We start from the raw sequence: 20,883 nt of genomic DNA, 5'->3' as shown, positions 1-20,883 counted from the left end.
CAGAGTGTTGCACACGCCCCTGCACCAGAGTGTTGCACACGCCCCTGCAACAGAGTGTTGCACACGCCCCTGCACCAGAGTGTTGCACACGCCCCTGCACCAGAGTGTTACACACACCCCTGCACCAGAGTGTTACACACCCCCCTGCACCAGAGTGTTGCACACACCCCTGCACCAGAGTGTTACACACCCCCTGCACCAGAGTGTTACACACACTCCTGCACCAGAGTGTTGCACACGCCCCTGCACCAGAGTGTTACACACGCCCCTGCACCAGAGTGTTACACACGCCCCTGCACCAGAGTGTTACACACGCCCCTGCACCAGAGTGTGTTGCACACATCCCTGCACCAGAGTGTGTTGCACACACCCCTGCACCAGAGTGTGTTGCACACACCCCTGCACCAGAGTGTATTGCACACCCCTGCACCAGAGTGTGTTGCAAACACCCATGCACCAGAGTGTTGCACACGCCCCTGCACCAGAGTGTTACACACCCCCCTGCACCAGAGTGTTACACACGCCCCTGCACCAGAGTGTTACACACGCCCCTGCACCAGAGTGTTACACACGCCCCTGCACCAGAGTGTTACACACGCCCCTGCACCAGAGTGTTACACACGCCCCTGCACCAGAGTGTTACACACGCCCCTGCACCAGAGTGTGTTACACACACCCCTGCACCAGAGTGTTACACACGCCCCTGCACCGAGTGTTACACACACCCCTGCACCGAGTGTTGCACACACCCCTGCACCAGAGTGTTGCACACGCCCCCACACCAGAGTGTGTTGCACACACCCCTGCACCAGAGTGTGGTGCACACACCCCTGCACCATAGAGTGTTACACACGCCCCTGCACCAGAGTGTTACACACGCCCCAGCACCAGAGTGTTACAAACGCCCCTGCACCAGAGTGTTACACACCCCTCTGCACCAGAGTGTTACACACGCCCCTGCACCAGAGTGTTGCACACGCCCCTGCACCAGAGTGTTGCACACACCCCTGCACCAGAGTGTGTTGCACACACCCCTGCACCAGAGTGTTGCACACGCCCCTGCACCAGAGTGTTACACACGCCCCTGCACCAGAGTGTTGCACACTCCCCTGCACCAGAGTGTTACACCCCCCCCTGCACCAGAGTGTTACACCCCCCCCCTGCACCAGAGTGTTGCACACGCCGCTGCACCAGAGTGTTACACCCCCCCTGCACCAGCGTGTTACACACGCCCCTGCACCAGAGTGTTGCACACGCCCCTGCACCTGAGTGTGTTGCACACACCCCTGCACCAAAGTGTGTTGCTCACACCCCTGCACCAGAGTGTTGCACACGCCCCTGCACCAGAGTGTGTTGCACACGCCCCTGCACCAGAGTGTTGCACACGCCCCTGCACCAGAGTGTGTTGCACACGCCCCTGCACCAGAGTGTTACTCACGCCCCTGCACCAGAGTGTTACACACGCCCCTGCACCAGAGTGTTGCACACGCCCCTGCACCAGAGTGTTGCACACGCCCCTGCACCAGAGTGTGTTACACACGCCCCTGCACCAGAGTGTTGCACACGCCCCTGCACCAGAGTGTTGCACACGCCCCTGCACCAGAGTGTTGCACACACCCCTGCACCAGAGTGTTACACACGTCCCTGCACCAGAGTGTGTTGCACACACCCCTGCACCAGAGTTTCACACGCCCCTGCACCAGAGTGTGTTGCACACACCCCTGCACCAGAGTGTTGCACACACCCCTGCACCAGAGTGTTGCACACGCCCCCGCACCAGAGTGTGTTGCACACACCCCTGCACCAGAGTGTGTTGCACACACCCCTGCACCATAGTGTTGCACACGCCCCTGCACCAGAGTGTTACACACCCCCCTGCACCAGAGTGTTACACACGCCCCTGCACCAGAGTGTTGCACACGCCCCTGCACCAGAGTGTGTTGCACACACCCCTGCACCAGAGTGTTACACACGCCCCTGCACCAGAGTGTGTTGCACACACCCCTGCACCAGAGTGTTGCACACGCCCCTGCACCAGAGTGTTACACACGCCCCTGCACCAGAGTGTGTTGCACACACCCCTGCACCAGAGTGTGTTGCACACACCCCTGCACCAGAGTGTTGCACACGCCCGTGCACCAGAGTGTTACACACACCCTTGCACCAGAGAGTGTTACACACGCCCCTGCACCAGTGTGTTACACACGCCCCTGCACCAGAGTGTTACACACACCCCTGCACCAGAGTGTTGCACACGCCCTTGCACCAGAGTGTTGCACACGCCCCTGCACCAGAGTGTTACACACGCCCCTGCACCAGTGTGTTACACACACCCCTGCACCAGAGTGTTGCACACACCCCTGCACCAGAGTGTTGCACACGCCCCCGCACCAGAGTGTGTTGCACACACCCCTGCACCAGAGTGTGTTGCACACACCCCTGCACCATAGTGTTGCACACGCCCCTGCACCAGAGTGTTACACACCCCCCTGCACCAGAGTGTTACACACGCCCCTGCACCAGCGTGTGTTGCACACGCCCCTGCGCCAGAGTGTGTTGCACACGCCCCTGCACCAGAGAGTGTTCCACACACCCCTGCACCAGAGTGTGTTGAACACACCCCTGCACCAGAGTGTGTTTCACACGCTTCTGCACCAGAGTGTGTTACACACGCCCCTGCACCAGAGTGTTGCACACGCCCCTGCACCAGAGTGTTGCACACGCCCCTGCAACAGAGTGTTGCACACGCCCCTGCACCAGAGTGTTGCACACGCCCCTGCACCAGAGTGTTACACACACCCCTGCACCAGAGTGTTACACACCCCCCTGCACCAGAGTGTTGCACACACCCCTGCACCAGAGTGTTACACACCCCCTGCACCAGAGTGTTACACACACTCCTGCACCAGAGTGTTGCACACGCCCCTGCACCAGAGTGTTACACACGCCCCTGCACCAGAGTGTTACACACGCCCCTGCACCAGAGTGTTACACACGCCCCTGCACCAGAGTGTGTTGCACACATCCCTGCACCAGAGTGTGTTGCACACACCCCTGCACCAGAGTGTGTTGCACACACCCCTGCACCAGAGTGTATTGCACACCCCTGCACCAGAGTGTGTTGCAAACACCCATGCACCAGAGTGTTGCACACGCCCCTGCACCAGAGTGTTACACACCCCCCTGCACCAGAGTGTTACACACGCCCCTGCACCAGAGTGTTACACACGCCCCTGCACCAGAGTGTTACACACGCCCCTGCACCAGAGTGTTACACACGCCCCTGCACCAGAGTGTTACACACGCCCCTGCACCAGAGTGTGTTACACACACCCCTGCACCAGAGTGTTACACACGCCCCTGCACCGAGTGTTACACACACCCCTGCACCGAGTGTTGCACACACCCCTGCACCAGAGTGTTGCACACGCCCCCACACCAGAGTGTGTTGCACACACCCCTGCACCAGAGTGTGGTGCACACACCCCTGCACCATAGAGTGTTACACACGCCCCTGCACCAGAGTGTTACACACGCCCCAGCACCAGAGTGTTACAAACGCCCCTGCACCAGAGTGTTACACACCCCTCTGCACCAGAGTGTTACACACGCCCCTGCACCAGAGTGTTGCACACGCCCCTGCACCAGAGTGTTGCACACACCCCTGCACCAGAGTGTGTTGCACACACCCCTGCACCAGAGTGTTGCACACGCCCCTGCACCAGAGTGTTACACACGCCCCTGCACCAGAGTGTTGCACACTCCCCTGCACCAGAGTGTTACACCCCCCCCTGCACCAGAGTGTTACACCCCCCCCCCTGCACCAGAGTGTTGCACACGCCGCTGCACCAGAGTGTTACACCCCCCCTGCACCAGCGTGTTACACACGCCCCTGCACCAGAGTGTTGCACACGCCCCTGCACCTGAGTGTGTTGCACACACCCCTGCACCAAAGTGTGTTGCTCACACCCCTGCACCAGAGTGTTGCACACGCCCCTGCACCAGAGTGTGTTGCACACGCCCCTGCACCAGAGTGTTGCACACGCCCCTGCACCAGAGTGTGTTGCACACGCCCCTGCACCAGAGTGTTACTCACGCCCCTGCACCAGAGTGTTACACACGCCCCTGCACCAGAGTGTTGCACACGCCCCTGCACCAGAGTGTTGCACACGCCCCTGCACCAGAGTGTGTTACACACGCCCCTGCACCAGAGTGTTGCACACGCCCCTGCACCAGAGTGTTGCACACGCCCCTGCACCAGAGTGTTGCACACACCCCTGCACCAGAGTGTTACACACGTCCCTGCACCAGAGTGTGTTGCACACACCCCTGCACCAGAGTTTCACACGCCCCTGCACCAGAGTGTGTTGCACACACCCCTGCACCAGAGTGTTGCACACACCCCTGCACCAGAGTGTTGCACACGCCCCCGCACCAGAGTGTGTTGCACACACCCCTGCACCAGAGTGTGTTGCACACACCCCTGCACCATAGTGTTGCACACGCCCCTGCACCAGAGTGTTACACACCCCCCTGCACCAGAGTGTTACACACGCCCCTGCACCAGAGTGTTGCACACGCCCCTGCACCAGAGTGTGTTGCACACACCCCTGCACCAGAGTGTTACACACGCCCCTGCACCAGAGTGTGTTGCACACACCCCTGCACCAGAGTGTTGCACACGCCCCTGCACCAGAGTGTTACACACGCCCCTGCACCAGAGTGTGTTGCACACACCCCTGCACCAGAGTGTGTTGCACACACCCCTGCACCAGAGTGTTGCACACGCCCGTGCACCAGAGTGTTACACACACCCTTGCACCAGAGAGTGTTACACACGCCCCTGCACCAGTGTGTTACACACGCCCCTGCACCAGAGTGTTACACACACCCCTGCACCAGAGTGTAGCACACGCCCTTGCACCAGAGTGTTGCACACGCCCCTGCACCAGAGTGTTACACACGCCCCTGCACCAGTGTGTTACACACACCCCTGCACCAGAGTGTTGCACACACCCCTGCACCAGAGTGTTGCACACGCCCCCGCACCAGAGTGTGTTGCACACACCCCTGCACCAGAGTGTGTTGCACACACCCCTGCACCATAGTGTTGCACACGCCCCTGCACCAGAGTGTTACACACCCCCCTGCACCAGAGTGTTACACACGCCCCTGCACCAGAGTGTTGCACACGCCCCTGCACCAGAGTGTGTTGCACACACCCCTGCACCAGAGTGTTACACACGCCCCTGCACCAGAGTGTGTTGCACACACCCCTGCACCAGAGTGTTGCACACGCCCCTGCACCAGAGTGTTACACACGCCCCTGCACCAGAGTGTGTTGCACACACCCCTGCACCAGAGTGTGTTGCACACACCCCTGCACCAGAGTGTTGCACACGCCCGTGCACCGGAGTGTTACACACACCCTTGCACCAGAGAGTGTTACACACGCCCATGCACCAGTGTGTTACACACGCCCCTGCACCAGAGTGTTACACACACCCCTGCACCAGAGTGTTGCACACGCCCTTGCACCAGAGTGTTGCACACGCCCCTGCACCAGAGTGTTACACACGCCCCTGCACCAGTGTGTTACACACACCCCTGCACCAGAGTGTTGCACACACCCCTGCACCAGAGTGTTGCACACGCCCCCGCACCAGAGTGTGTTGCACACACCCCTGCACCAGAGTGTGTTGCACACACCCCTGCACCATAGTGTTGCACACGCCCCTGCACCAGAATGTTACACACCCCCCTGCACCAGAGTGTTACACACGCCCCTGCACCAGAGTGTTGCACACGCCCCTGCACCAGAGTGTGTTGCACACACCCCTGCACCAGAGTGTTACACACGCCCCTGCACCAGAGTGTGTTGCACACACCCCTGCACCAGAGTGTTGCACACGCCCCTGCACCAGAGTGTTACACACGCCCCTGCACCAGAGTGTGTTGCACACACCCCTGCACCAGAGAGTCTTGCACACACCCCTGCACCAGAGTGTTGCACACGCCCGTGCACCAGAGTGTTACACACACCCTTGCACCAGAGAGTGTTACACACGCCCCTGCACCAGTGTGTTACACACGCCCCTGCACCAGAGTGTTACACACACCCCTGCACCAGAGTGTTGCACACGCCCTTGCACCAGAGTGTTGCACACGCCCCTGCATTAGAGTGTTACACACGCCCCTGCACCAGAGTGTTGCACACGCCCCTGCACCAGAGTGTGTTACACACGCCCCTGCACCAGAGTGTTGCACACGCCCCTGCACCAGAGTGTTGCACACGCCCCTGCACCAGAGTGTTACACACGCCCCTGCACCAGAGTGTTACACACGCCCCTGCACCAGAGTTTCACACGCCCCTGCACCAGAGTGTGTTGCACACACCCCTGCACCAGAGTGTTGCACACGCCCCCGCACCAGAGTGTGTTGCACACACCCCTGCACCAGAGTGTGTTGCACACACCCCTGCACCAGAGTGTTGCACACGCCCCTGCACCAGAGTGTTGCATACGCCCCTGCACCAGAGTGTTGCACACGCCCCTGCACCAGAGTGTTGCACACACCCCTGCACCAGAGTGTGTTGCACACACCCCTGCACCAGAGTGTTACACACGCCCCTGCACCAGAGTGTTACACACGCCAATGCACCAGAGTGTTGCACACGCCCCTGCACCAGAGTGTTACACACGCCCCTGCACCAGAGTGTTGCACACGCCCCTGCACCAGAGTGTTACACCCCCCCTGCACCAGAGTGTGTTGCACACACCCCTGCACCAAAGTGTGTTGCACACACCCCTGCACCAGAGTGTTACACACGTCCTTGCACCAGAGTGTTACACACGCCGCTGCACCAGAGTGTGTTGCACACGCCGCTGCACCAGAGTGTTGCACACACCCCAGTAGTAGGGATGACACCCCACAGGGGAATTTTTTTTTCTGGGAGAAAATTCCCCTGTAGCGTGTCAGGGTTTTCAAGTGAATTTAGAAATTCCCCTGTAGCGTGTCGGGGTTTTTCAGGTTCCAATATTCCCCTGTAGCGTGTCGGGGTTTTCAGGTAAATTTTTTTTTAGAAGTAAGGATTTCTTATGATGAAAATAATTTCCGAGACATAGAAGTTTGTTAAGGCCTTATGGGAGAAATTCAAATATCGTGTGTAGCGCTTTAGGGTTTCCAGGAGAACTCTACGGACATATTTTACATGTTTTCAACTTACAAAAATCGTCTATGTAAGCTTTAGTTTTCAGGTAAATTTAGAAAATCACCTGTGTAAGTCAGGGTTTTCAGGTCTCGTACCTCACACCCCCTCCCTCCCCCCTTACCTCGCAATCTCTCGCGTCACCTTTATTTTCCTTACGCCCGGCCAGCCAGACGCTTCGTGTAGGTCGCCTCTTATCATATCTTATCTTTTCTTCTCCATAATATCTGAACCGTCCCTCCTCTCTCTCTCTCTCTCTCTCCTTTCATTCAGTTCAGCTATTTTCCAACATCGTATGTTTGCTCCTTTTCATTAAGCAAGTAAGTTTTACACAAATAAATCGTGTTAGTAAGCATGTTCTAGCTCACGTTCCCCGCCTTAGTCCCCTGTCGTATAATGAATACTATCATTCCAATCCCTCTAAAATTTAAAAATAATCATATTTCAAACGTAGTTCAATACAGTAATTTAGTTACCAAGCTCCAGCGCTTGTCCTCCGCCTTAGCTCTCTCTCGTATCTTCGTTAATACCTATTCAAATTCCCTGAAATTTATACTCTCTGTATTTCAGACATAGTAAATAGGATCCAAACAATTATCGAGCTCCAGCTCTCGTCCTCCACCTTAGTTCATTTATACAAGATCGTTAGTAACAGACCAATTTTCCCGAAATTTAAAGCAGACATACTTCAAAGTTTGTAAATAAAATCAAGTCAGTTATCGAGCTCCAGCTCTCATCCCCCGCCTTATTTCTCTCTCGTATGTTTGTAAATAACCCATCAATTTCCCGAAATTTAAAAGCAGTCATATTTCAGTCGTAGTAAATAAGATCAAGTCAGTTACCGAGCTCCAGCTCTCGTCCCCCACCCTCTTCCACCCTCAAGTCTTTGTAAATAACCCATCAATTTCCCCGAAATTTTTACCCTCTGTATTTCAGACATAGTAAATATGAAGTAAACAAATATAAAACTCTAGCTCTTGTCCTCTGTCCAAGTTCACTCATGTAAATTCATTACTCTCAGTCCAAATCCCCCTGAGATTTAAACACCCAACTACATTTTCAGACATAGTAAATAAAAATCAGTTCAGTTATCAAGTTTCAACTCTTGTCCCCCCAGCTTAGTTCATTTTGTACAAGTTCTTTATTTTCCAACTAAATCACCCTAATATTTAAGATCACCTTATTTCTAACGTAGTAAAATTAATCTGGACATTAGCCAAGCTCCATTTCCTCAGTCTTAGATCATCGAACATAATTATATCCGATCAAGTCCCTCTCCAGCCTATCTGTTTATCAGAGTAATTACCTTACCATTCTCATCCCCAACGTATCCAAACCTTCAATAATCACCATACTGTATTTGCATATTTTCTCTATATTCACTGTGTTCTTCGTATTCTCATCCGTGTTCACTCCATGTTCTTCAAATGTTCACAGTCCCATTCAGTTCATATTTTCACAAGTATCTCCATTTTTTCTGTAATCTTTCTCTTAGTCTCATTATGTTCTCTACAAATTCTAGTCATATTTTCTATGTTTTCATGTTCATCACATGTTCTCTTTACAACTTTTATACTCAATATTCATGCTAACTTCCATATTTTTGTGTTCTTTGTCAATATTCATGTTCCTCTACAAGTTCATGTTCCTCACAAGATCACTTCGTTTTTCACCTTCACTTACATGTTTTCTACATTCTTTGTCATATTCTCCATGTTCTTCACAAGTCCATTGTTCATTCTTTGTATTCCCTATTCTCCTTATCATGTTTTCATGTTCTCTGTAAGTTCATATTCCCAGCATGTTCACTGTATTCATCAACTTTTCTTACATATGTTCTTTGCCATGTTCCCCATATGTTCTCTGGGTTTTTCCCCTTACATGTTATTTAACGTTCCTTAACTAAAAAAATCTTTCACCAATCAACTAAAACATAGTCACTTTCGTCATTTCTCAACTAAACTTATTATCCAATCAACTAAAAATAGTCAGAAATAGCCTCGTTCAACACTGTTCTTAACTAAAACAACCTTTCTCTTAGCTAAAAATTGTCAAAGGAAACTTCTTTCAGCACTTTCTTAACAGCCGCTATGTTTCATCAAGTAAGAAAAAATTGTCAAAGGAAACTTTCCAAAACTGTTTATAACTAAACTTATTCCCTAGTCATCATTAAATAACCGTGTTCTTCATGTTTCATTGTCATTTCATAACTAAAATTATCCATTAATCAACAGAAAAAGTCATATTCATCATTTCGTAACAGCCATTATGTTTTCGTCAAGTAAGAAAATATAGTCAAAGATATCTATCATCGTCGTTCTTAACTGACATTATACTTTGGGGAGCACAAAAATAGTCTCCCTCGTCATGTTTTGTCTTTTTCCTTAACTAAAGTATTCATCAGTCAACTAAAAAATAGTTACTTCATCATGTTTCCTTGTCATTTCTTAACTGAAATATCACTTCTCTCATTTAAAATAGTCATGTGTAGCCTCTTTCCAACACTGTTCTTAACTAAAGTAACCTTTCACTTCGCTAGAATAGTCATATTCATCGTTGTTCCTAACTAAAATTATATGTCGTTAAGTAAGAAATATAGTCAAAGACACTCTTCGAGACATCAAGGACTTACTCAAAGACATCAAAGTTGCACTCAAAGACATCCTTTGAGACATCAAAGACATCCTTTAAGACTTCAATGGGACTCTTCGAGATATCAAAAGACACTCTCAAACACTCAAAAATTTACTCGCATCCTCAAAGTTATTCTCAGAGGCATAAAAGTCATTCTCAGACCTATCAAAATTATTCTCGATGTCATCAAAAGTATTTTCTCGTTCATCAAAGTTAATCTCAGAGTTAACAAAGGTAATCTCTAACTCACTCTCGTACATCAAAGTTGATCTCAGAGTTAACAAAGGTAATCTCAGAGTTATCCAAAGATATTCTCATGTCCACAAAAGTTATTCTGAGATCAACTTTGATGTACGAGAGTGAGTTAGAGATTACCTTTGTTAACTCTAATATAAATAACAAAAATATGGAAGTTAGCATGAATATTGAGTATAAAAGTTGTAAAGAGAACATGTGATGAACATGAAAACATAGAAAATATGACTAGAATTTGTAGAGAACATAATGAGACTAAGAGAAAGATTACAGAAAAAATGGAGATACTTGTGAAAATATGAACTGAATGGGACTGTGAACATTTGAAGAACATGGAGTGAACACGGATGAGAATACGAAGAACACAGTGAATATAGAGAAAATATGCAAATACAGTATGGTGATTATTGAAGGTTTGGATACGTTGGGGATGAGAATGGTAAGGTAATTACTCTGATAAACAGATAGGCTGGAGAGGGACTTGATCGGATATAATTATGTTCGATGATCTAAGACTGAGGAAATGGAGCTTGGCTAATGTCCAGATTAATTTTACTACGTTAGAAATAAGGTGATCTTAAATATTAGGGTGATTTAGTTGGAAAATAAAGAACTTGTACAAAATGAACTAAGCTGGGGGAACAAGAGTTGAAACTTGATAACTGAACTGATTTTTATTTACTATGTCTGAAAATGTAGTTGGGTGTTTAAATCTCAGGGGGATTTGGACTGAGAGTAATGAATTTACATGAGTGAACTTGGACAGAGGACAAGAGCTAGAGTTTTATATTTGTTTACTTCATATTTACTATGTCTGAAATACAGAGGGTAAAAATTTCGGGGAAATTGATGGGTTATTTACAAAGACTTGAGGGTGGAAGAGGGTGGGGGACGAGAGCTGGAGCTCGGTAACTGACTTGATCTTATTTACTACGACTGAAATATGACTGCTTTTAAATTTCAGGAAATTGATGGGTTATTTACAAACATACGAGAGAGAACTAAGGCGGGGGATGAGAGCTGGAGCTCGATAGCTGACTTGATTTTATTTACTAACTTTGAAGTATGTCTGCTTTAAATTTCGGGAAAATTGGTCTGTTACTAACGATCTTGTATAAATGAACTAAGGTAGAGGACGAGAGCTGGAGCTCGATAATTGTTTGGATCCTATTTACTATGTCTGAAATACAGAGAGTATAAATTTCAGGGAATTTGAATAGGTATTAACGAAGATACGAGAGAGAGCTAAGGCGGAGGACAAGCGCTGGAGCTTGGTAACTAAATTACTGTATTGAACTACGTTTGAAATATGATTATTTTTAAATTTTAGAGGGATTGGAATGATAGTATTCATTATACGACAGGGGACTAAGGCGGGGAACGTGAGCTAGAACATGCTTACTAACACGATTTATTTGTGTAAAACTGACTTGCTTAATGAAAAGGAGCAAACATACGATGTTGGAAAATAGCTGAACTGAATGAAAGGAGAGAGAGAGAGAGAGAGAGGAGGGACGGTCCAGATATTATGGAGAAGAAAAGATAAGATATGATAAGAGGCGACCTACACGAAGCGTCTGGCTGGCCGGGCGTAAGGTAAATAAAGGTGACGCGAGAGATTGCGAGGTAAGGGGGGAGGGAGGGGGTATGAGGTACGAGACCTGAAAACCCTGACTTACACAGGTGATTTTCTAAATTTACCTGAAAACTAAGGCTTACATAGACGATTTTTGTAAGTTGAAAACATGTAAAATATGTCCGTAGAGTTCTCCTGGAAACCCTAAAGCGCTACACACGATATTTGAATTTCTCCCATAAGGCCTTAACAAACTTCTATGTCTCGGAAATTATTTTCATCATAAGAAATCCTTACTTCTAAAAAAAAATTTACCTGAAAACCCCGACACGCTACAGGGGAATATTGGAACCTGAAAAACCCCGACACGCTACAGGGGAATTTCTAAATTCACCTGAAAACCCTGACACGCTACAGGGGAATTTTCTCCCAGAAAAAAAAATTCCCCTGTGGGGTGTCATCCCTTCTACTCACACTCACCAGAACAGTACACACCTTGGAGGTTGGGTACACACACACCAGAACACTACACACCCTGGAGGCTGGGTACACACACACCATGACACTACACACCCCGGAGGCTGGGTACATTCACACACCAGGACACTACACACCCTGGAGGCTGGGTACACACACACCAGGACACTACACACCCTGGAGACTGGGTACACACACACCAGGACACTACACACCCTGGAGGCTGAGTACACACACACCAGGACACTACACACCCTGGAGGCTGGGTACACACACACCAGGACACTACTCACCCTGGAGGCTGGGTACACACACACCAGTACACTACACACCCTGGAAGCTGGGTACACACACACCAGGACACTACACACTCCGGAGGCTGGGTACACACACACTAGGACACTGCACACCCCGGAGGCTGGGTACATACACACCAGGACACAACACACCTTGGAGGCTGGGTACTCACTCACCAGAACAGTACACACCTTGGAGGTTGGGTACACACACACCAGAAAACTACACACCCTGGAGGCTGGGTACACACACACCATGACACTACACACCACGGAGGCTGGGTACACACACACCAGGACACTACACACCCTGGAGGCTGGGTACACACACACCAGGACACTACACATCCTGGAGGCTGGGTACACACACACACCAGGGCACTACACACCCTGGAGGCTGGGTACACACACACCAGGACGCTACACACCCTGGTGGCTGGGTACACACACAACAGGACACTACACACCCCGGAGGCTGGGTACACACACACATCAAGACACTATTCACCCTGGAGGCTGGGTACACACACACCAGGACACTTTACACCCTGGAGGCTGGGTACACACACACCAGGACACTACACACCCTGGAAACTGGGTACATACACCAGGACACTACACACCCTGGAGGCTGCGTGCACACACCAGGATACTACACACCCTGGAGGCTGGGTACACGCACACCAAGACACTTTACACCCCGAAGGCTGGGTACACACACACCAGGACACTTTACACCTCGGAGGCTGGGTACACACAAATCAGGACACTATACACCCTAAAGGCTGGGTACACACACATCAGTACACTACACACCCCTGAGGCTGGGTACAAACACATCAGGACACTATACACCCTAGAGGCTGGGTACACAAACTAGGACACTACACACCCTGGAGGCTGGGTACACACACACACCTGGACACTACACACCCTGGAGGCTGGGTACACACACACCAGGACACTACACACCCTGGAGGCTGGGTACACACATCAGGACACTGTACACCCTAGATGCTGGGTAAACACATCAGGACACAATACACCCTGGAGGCTGGGTACACACACCAGGACACTACACACCCTGGAGGCTGGGTACACACACACACCAGGACACGACACACCCTGGAGGCTGGGTACACACACACACACCAGGACACTACACACCCTGGAGGCTGGGTACACACACACCAGGACACTACACGCCCTGGAGGCTGGGTACACACACACACTAGGACACTACACACCCTGGAGGCTGGGTACACACACACACCAGGACACTACACACCCTGGAGGCTGGGTACACACACACCAGGACACTACACGCCCTGGAGGCTGGGTACACACACACACCAGGACACGACACACCCTGGAGGCTGGGTACACACAAACCAGGACACTACACACCCTGGATGCTGGGTACACACACACCAGGACACTACACACCCTGGAGGCTGGGTACACACACACCAGAACACTACACACCCTGGAGGCTGGGTACACACACACACCAGGTCACTACACACCCTGGAGGCTGGGTACACACACACCAGGACACTACACACCCTGGAGGCTGGGTACACACACACACCAGGACACTACACACCCTGGAGGCTGGGTACACACACACCAGGACACTACACACCCTGGAGGCTGGGTACACACACACACCAGGACACTACACACCCTGGAGGCTGGGTACACACACACACCAGGACACTACACACACTGGAGATTGGGTACACACACACACCAGGGCACTACACACCCTGGAGGCTGGGTACAAACATCAAGACACTACACACCCTGGAGTTTGGGTACACACACACACCAGGACACGACACACCCTGGAGGCTGGGTACCCACACACACACACCAGGACACTACACACCCTGGAGGCTGGGTACACACATCAGGACACTGTACACCCTAGATGCTGGGTAAACACATCAGGACACAATACACCCTGGAGGCTGGGTACACACACCAGGACACTACACACCCTGGAGGCTGGGTACACACACACACCAGGACACGACACACCCTGGAGGCTGGGTACACACACACACACCAGGACACTACACACCCTGGAGGCTGGGTACACACACACCAGGACACTACACGCCCTGGAGGCTGGGTACACACACACACTAGGACACTACACACCCTGGAGGCTGGGTACACACACACCAGGACACTACACGCCCTGGAGGCTGGGTACACACACACACCAGGACACGACACACCCTGGAGGCTGGGTACACACAAACCAGGACACTACACACCCTGGATGCTGGGTACACACACACCAGGACACTACACACCCTGGAGGCTGGGTACACACACACCAGGACACTACACACCCTGGAGGCTGGGTACACACACACCAGAACACTACACACCCTGGAGGCTGGGTACACACACACACCAGGTCACTACACACCCTGGAGGCTGGGTACACACACACCAGGACACTACACACCCTGGAGGCTGGGTACACACACACACCAGGACACTACACACCCTGGAGGCTGGGTACACACACACCAGGACACTACACACCCTGGAGGCTGGGTACACACACACACCAGGACACTACACACCCTGGAGGCTGGGTACACACACACACCAGGACACTACACACACTGGAGATTGGGTACACACACACACCAGGGCACTACACACCCTGGAGGCTGGGTACAAACATCAAGACACTACACACCCTGGAGTTTGGGTACACACACACACCAGGACACGACACACCCTGGAGGCTGGGTACCCACACACACACACCAGGACACTACACACCCTGATGGCTGGGTACACACACACCAGGACACTACACGCCCTGGAGGCTGTGTACACACACACACCAGGACACTACACACCCTGGAGGCTGGGTACACACACACACCAGGACACTACACACCCTGGAGGCTGGGTACACACACACCAGGACACTACACGCCCTGGAGGCTGGGTACACACACACACCAGGACACGACACACCCTGGAGGCTGGGTACACACAAACCAGGACAATACACACCCTGGATGCTGGGTACACACACACCAGGACACTACAGACACTACACACCCTGGAGGCTGGGTACACACACACCAGGACACTACACACCCTGGAGGCTGGGTACACACACACCAGGACACTACTCACCCTGGAGGCTGGGTACACACACACCAGGACACTACACACCCTGGAAGCTGGGTACACACACACCAGGACACTACACACTCCGGAGGCTGGGTACACTCACACTAGGACACTACACACCCCGGAGGCTGGGTACATACACACCAGGACACTACACACCTTGGAGGCTGGGTACACACTCACCAGAACAGAACACACCCTGGAGGCTGGGTACACACACACCAGGACACTACACACCCTGGAGGCTGGGTACACACACACCATGACACTGCACACCCTGGAGGCTGGGTACACTCACACACCAGGACACTACACACCCTGGAGGCTGGGTACACACACACATCAGGACACTACACACCCTGGAGGCTGGGTACAAACACACCAGGACACTACACACCCGGGAGGCTGGGTACACACACACAACAGGACACTATACACCCTGGAGGCTGGGTACACACACACCAGGACACTACACACCTTGGAGGCTGGGTACACACACACCAGGACACTACACACCCTGGAAACTGGGTACATACACACCAGGACACTTCACACCCTGGAGGCTGGGTACACACACATCAGGACACTAATCACCCTGGAGGCTGGGTACACACACACCAGGACACTACACACCCTGGAAGCTGGGTACACACACACCAGGACACTACACACTCCGGAGGCTGGGTACACACACACTAGGACACTACACACCCCGGAGGCTGGGTACATACACACCAGGACACTACACACCTTGGAGGCTGGGGACACACTCACCAGAACAGTACACACCTTGGAGGTTGGGTACACACACACCAGAACACTACACACCCTGGAGGCTGGGTACACACACACCATGACACTACACACCCCGGAGGCTGGGTACACACACACTAGGACACTACACATCCTGGAGGCTGGGTACACACACACACCAGGACACTACACACCCTGGAGGCTGGGTACACACACACCAGGACACTACACACCCTGGAGGCTGGGTACACACCCACAACAGGACACTATACACCCTGGAGGCTGGGTACACACACACCAGGACACTTTGCACCCTGGAGGTTGGGTACACACACACCAGAACAGTACACACACCCTGGAGGCTGGGTACACACACACACCAGGACACTACACACCCTGGAGGCTGGGTACACACACACCAGGACACTACACACCCAGGAGGCTGGGTACACACACACACCAGGACACTACACACCCTGGAGGCTGGGTACACACACACCAGGACACTACACACCCTGGAGGCTGGGTACACACACACACACCAGGACACTACACACCCTGGAGGCTGGGTACACACACACACCAAGACACTACACACACTGGAGATTGGGTACACACACACACCAGGGCACTACACAACCTGGAGGCTGGGTACAAACACCAGGACACTACACACCCTGGAGTCTGCGTACACACACACACCAGGATACGACACACCCTGGAGGCTGGGTACACACACACACACACCAGGACACTACACACCCTGGAGGCTGGGTACACACACACCAGGACACTACATGCCCTGGAGGCTGGGTACACACACACACCAGGACACTACACACCCTGGAGGCTGGGTACACACACACACCAGGACACTACACACCCTGGAGGCTGCGTACACACACACCAGGACACTACACGCCCTGGAGGCTGGGTACACACACACACCAGGACACGACACACCCTGGAGGCTGGGTACACACAAACCAGGACAATACACACCCTGGATGCTGGGTACACACACACCAGGACACTACAGACACTACACACCCTGGAGGCTGGGTACACACACACCAGGACACTACACACCATGGAGGCTGGGTACACACACACCAGGACACTACTCACCCTGGAGGCTGGGTACACACACACCAGGACACTGCACACCCTGGAAGCTGGGTACACACACACCAGGACACTACACACTCCGGAGGCTGGGTACACTCACACTAGGACACTACACACCCCGGAGGCTGGGTACATACACACCAGGACACTACACACCTTGGAGGCTGGATACACACTCACCAGAACAGTGCACACCTTGGAGGTTGGGTACACACACACCAGAACACTACACACCCTGGAGGCTGGGTACACACACACCATGACACTACACACCCCGTAGGCTGGGTACACACACACTAGGACACTACACACCCTGGAGGCTGGGTACACACACACACCAGGACACTACACATCCTGGAGGCTGGGTACACACACACCACGACACTACACACGCTGGAGGCTGGGTACACACACACAACAGGACACTATACACCCTGGAGGCTGGGTACACACACACCAGGACACTTTGCACCCTGGAGGTTGGGTACACACACACCAGAACACTACACACCCTGGAGGCTGGGTACACACACACACCAGGACACTACACACCCTGGAGGCTGGGTACACACACACCAGGACACTACACACCCTGGAGGCTGGGTACACACACACACCAGGACACTACACACCCTGGAGGCTGGGTACACACACACCAGGACACTACACACCCTGGAGGCTGGGTACACACACACACCAGGACACTACACACCCTGGAGGCTGGGTACACACACACACCAGGACACTACACACACTGGAGATTGGGTACACACACACACACCAGGGCACTACACACCCTGGAGGCTGGGTACAAACACCAGGACACTACACACCCTGGAGTCTGGGTACACACACACACCAGGACACGACACACCCTGGAGGCTGGGTACACACACACACACACCAGGACACTACACACCCTGGTGGCTGGGTACACACACACCAGGACACTACACGCCCTGGAGGCTGTGTACACACACACACCAGGACACTACACACCCTGGAGGCTGGGTACACACACACACCAGGACACTACACACCCTGGAGGCAGGGTACACACACACCAGGACACTACACGCCCTGGAGGCTGGGTACACACACACACCAGGACACGACACACCCTGGAGGCTGGGTACACACAAACCAGGACAATACACACCGTGGATGCTGGGTACACACACACCAGGACACTACAGACACTACACACCCTGAAGGCTGGGTACACACACACCAGGACACTACACACCCTGGAGGCTGGGTACACACACACCAGGACACTACTCACCCTGGAGGCTGGGTACACACACACCAGGACACTACACACCCTGGAAGCTGGGTACACACACACACCAGGACACTACACACTCCGGAGGCTGGGTACACTCACACTAGGACACTACACACCCCGGAGGCTGGGTACATACACACCAGGACACTACACACCTTGGAGGCTGGGTACACACTCACCAGAACAGTACACACATTGGAGGTTGGGTACACACACACCAGAACACTACACACCCTGGAGGCTGGGTACACAAAACACCATGACACTACACACCCCGGAGGCTGGGTACACACACACTAGGACACTACACACCCTGGAGGCTGGGTACACACACACACCAGGACACTACACACCCTGGAGGCTGGGTACACACACACCAGGACACTACACACCCGGGAGGCTGGGTACACACATACAACAGGACACTATACACCCTGGAGGCTGGGTACACACACACCAGGACACTTTGCACCCTGGAGGTTGGGTACACACACACACCAGGATACTACACACCTTGGAGGCTGGGTACACACACACCAGGACACTACACACCCTGGAAATTGGGTACATACACACCAGGACACTTCACACCCTGGAGGCTGGGTACACACACACCAGGACACTAATCACCCTGGAGGCTGGGTACACACACACCAGGACACTACACACCCTGGAAGCTGGGTACACACACTCCAGGACACTACACACTCCGGAGGCTGGGTACACACACACTAGTACACTACACACCCCGGAGGCTGGGTACATACACACCAGGATACTACACACCTTGGAGGCTGGGGACACACTCACCAGAACAGTACACACCTTGGAGGTTGGGTACACACACACCAGAACACTACACACCCTGGTGGCTGGGTACACACACACCATGACACTACACACCCCGGAGGCTGGGTACACACACACTAGGACACTACACACCCTGGAGGCTGGGTACACACACACACCAGGACACTACACACTCTGGAGGCTGGGTACACACACACCAGGACACTACACACCCTGGAGGCTGGGTACACACACACAACAGGACACTATACACCCTGGAGGCTGGGTACACACACACCAGAACACTACACACCCTGGAGGCTGGGTACACACACACCATGACACTACACACCCCGGAGGCTGGGTACACACACACTAGGACACTACACACCCTGGAGGCTGGGTACACACACACACCAGGACACTACACATCCTGGAGGCTGGGTACACACACACCAGGACACTACACACCCTGGAGGCTGGGTACACACACACAACAGGACACTATACACCCTGGAGGCTGGGTACACACACACCAGGACACTTTGCACCCTGGAGGTTGGGTACACACACACCAGAACACTACACACCCTGGAGGCTGGGTACACACACACACCAGGACACTACAAACCCTGGAGGCTAGGTACACACACACCAGGACACTACACACCCTGGAGGCTGGGTACACACACACACCAGGACACTACACAACCTGGAGGCTGGGTACACACACACCAGGACACTACACACCCTGGAGGCTGGGTACACACACACACTAGGACACTACACACCCTGGAGGCTGGGTACACACACACACCAGGACACTACACACACTGGAGATTGGGTACACACACACACCAAGGCACTACACACCCTGGAGGCTGGGTACAAACACCAGGACACTACACACCCTGGAGTATGGGTACACACACACACCAGGACACGACACACCCTGGAGGCTGGGTACACACACACACACACCATTACACTACACACCCTGGTGGCTGGGTACACACACACCAGGACACTACACGCCCTGGAGGCTGTGTACTCACACACACCAGGACACTACACACCCTGGAGGCTGGGTAAACACACACACCAGGACACTACACACCCTGGAGGCTGTGTACACACACACCAGGACACTACACGTCCTGGAGGCTGGGTACACACACACACCAGGACACGACACACCCTGGAGGCTGGGTACACACAAACCAGGACAATACACACCCTGGATGCTGGGTACACACACACCAGGACACTACAGACACTACACACCCTGGAGGCTGGGTACACACACACC

The sequence above is a fragment of the Procambarus clarkii genome, chromosome 47 (genome assembly GCF_040958095.1).
Source record: "Procambarus clarkii isolate CNS0578487 chromosome 47, FALCON_Pclarkii_2.0, whole genome shotgun sequence".
NCBI lineage: Eukaryota > Metazoa > Arthropoda > Malacostraca > Decapoda > Cambaridae > Procambarus > Procambarus clarkii.
This window is presented reverse-complemented; position numbering follows the sequence as displayed.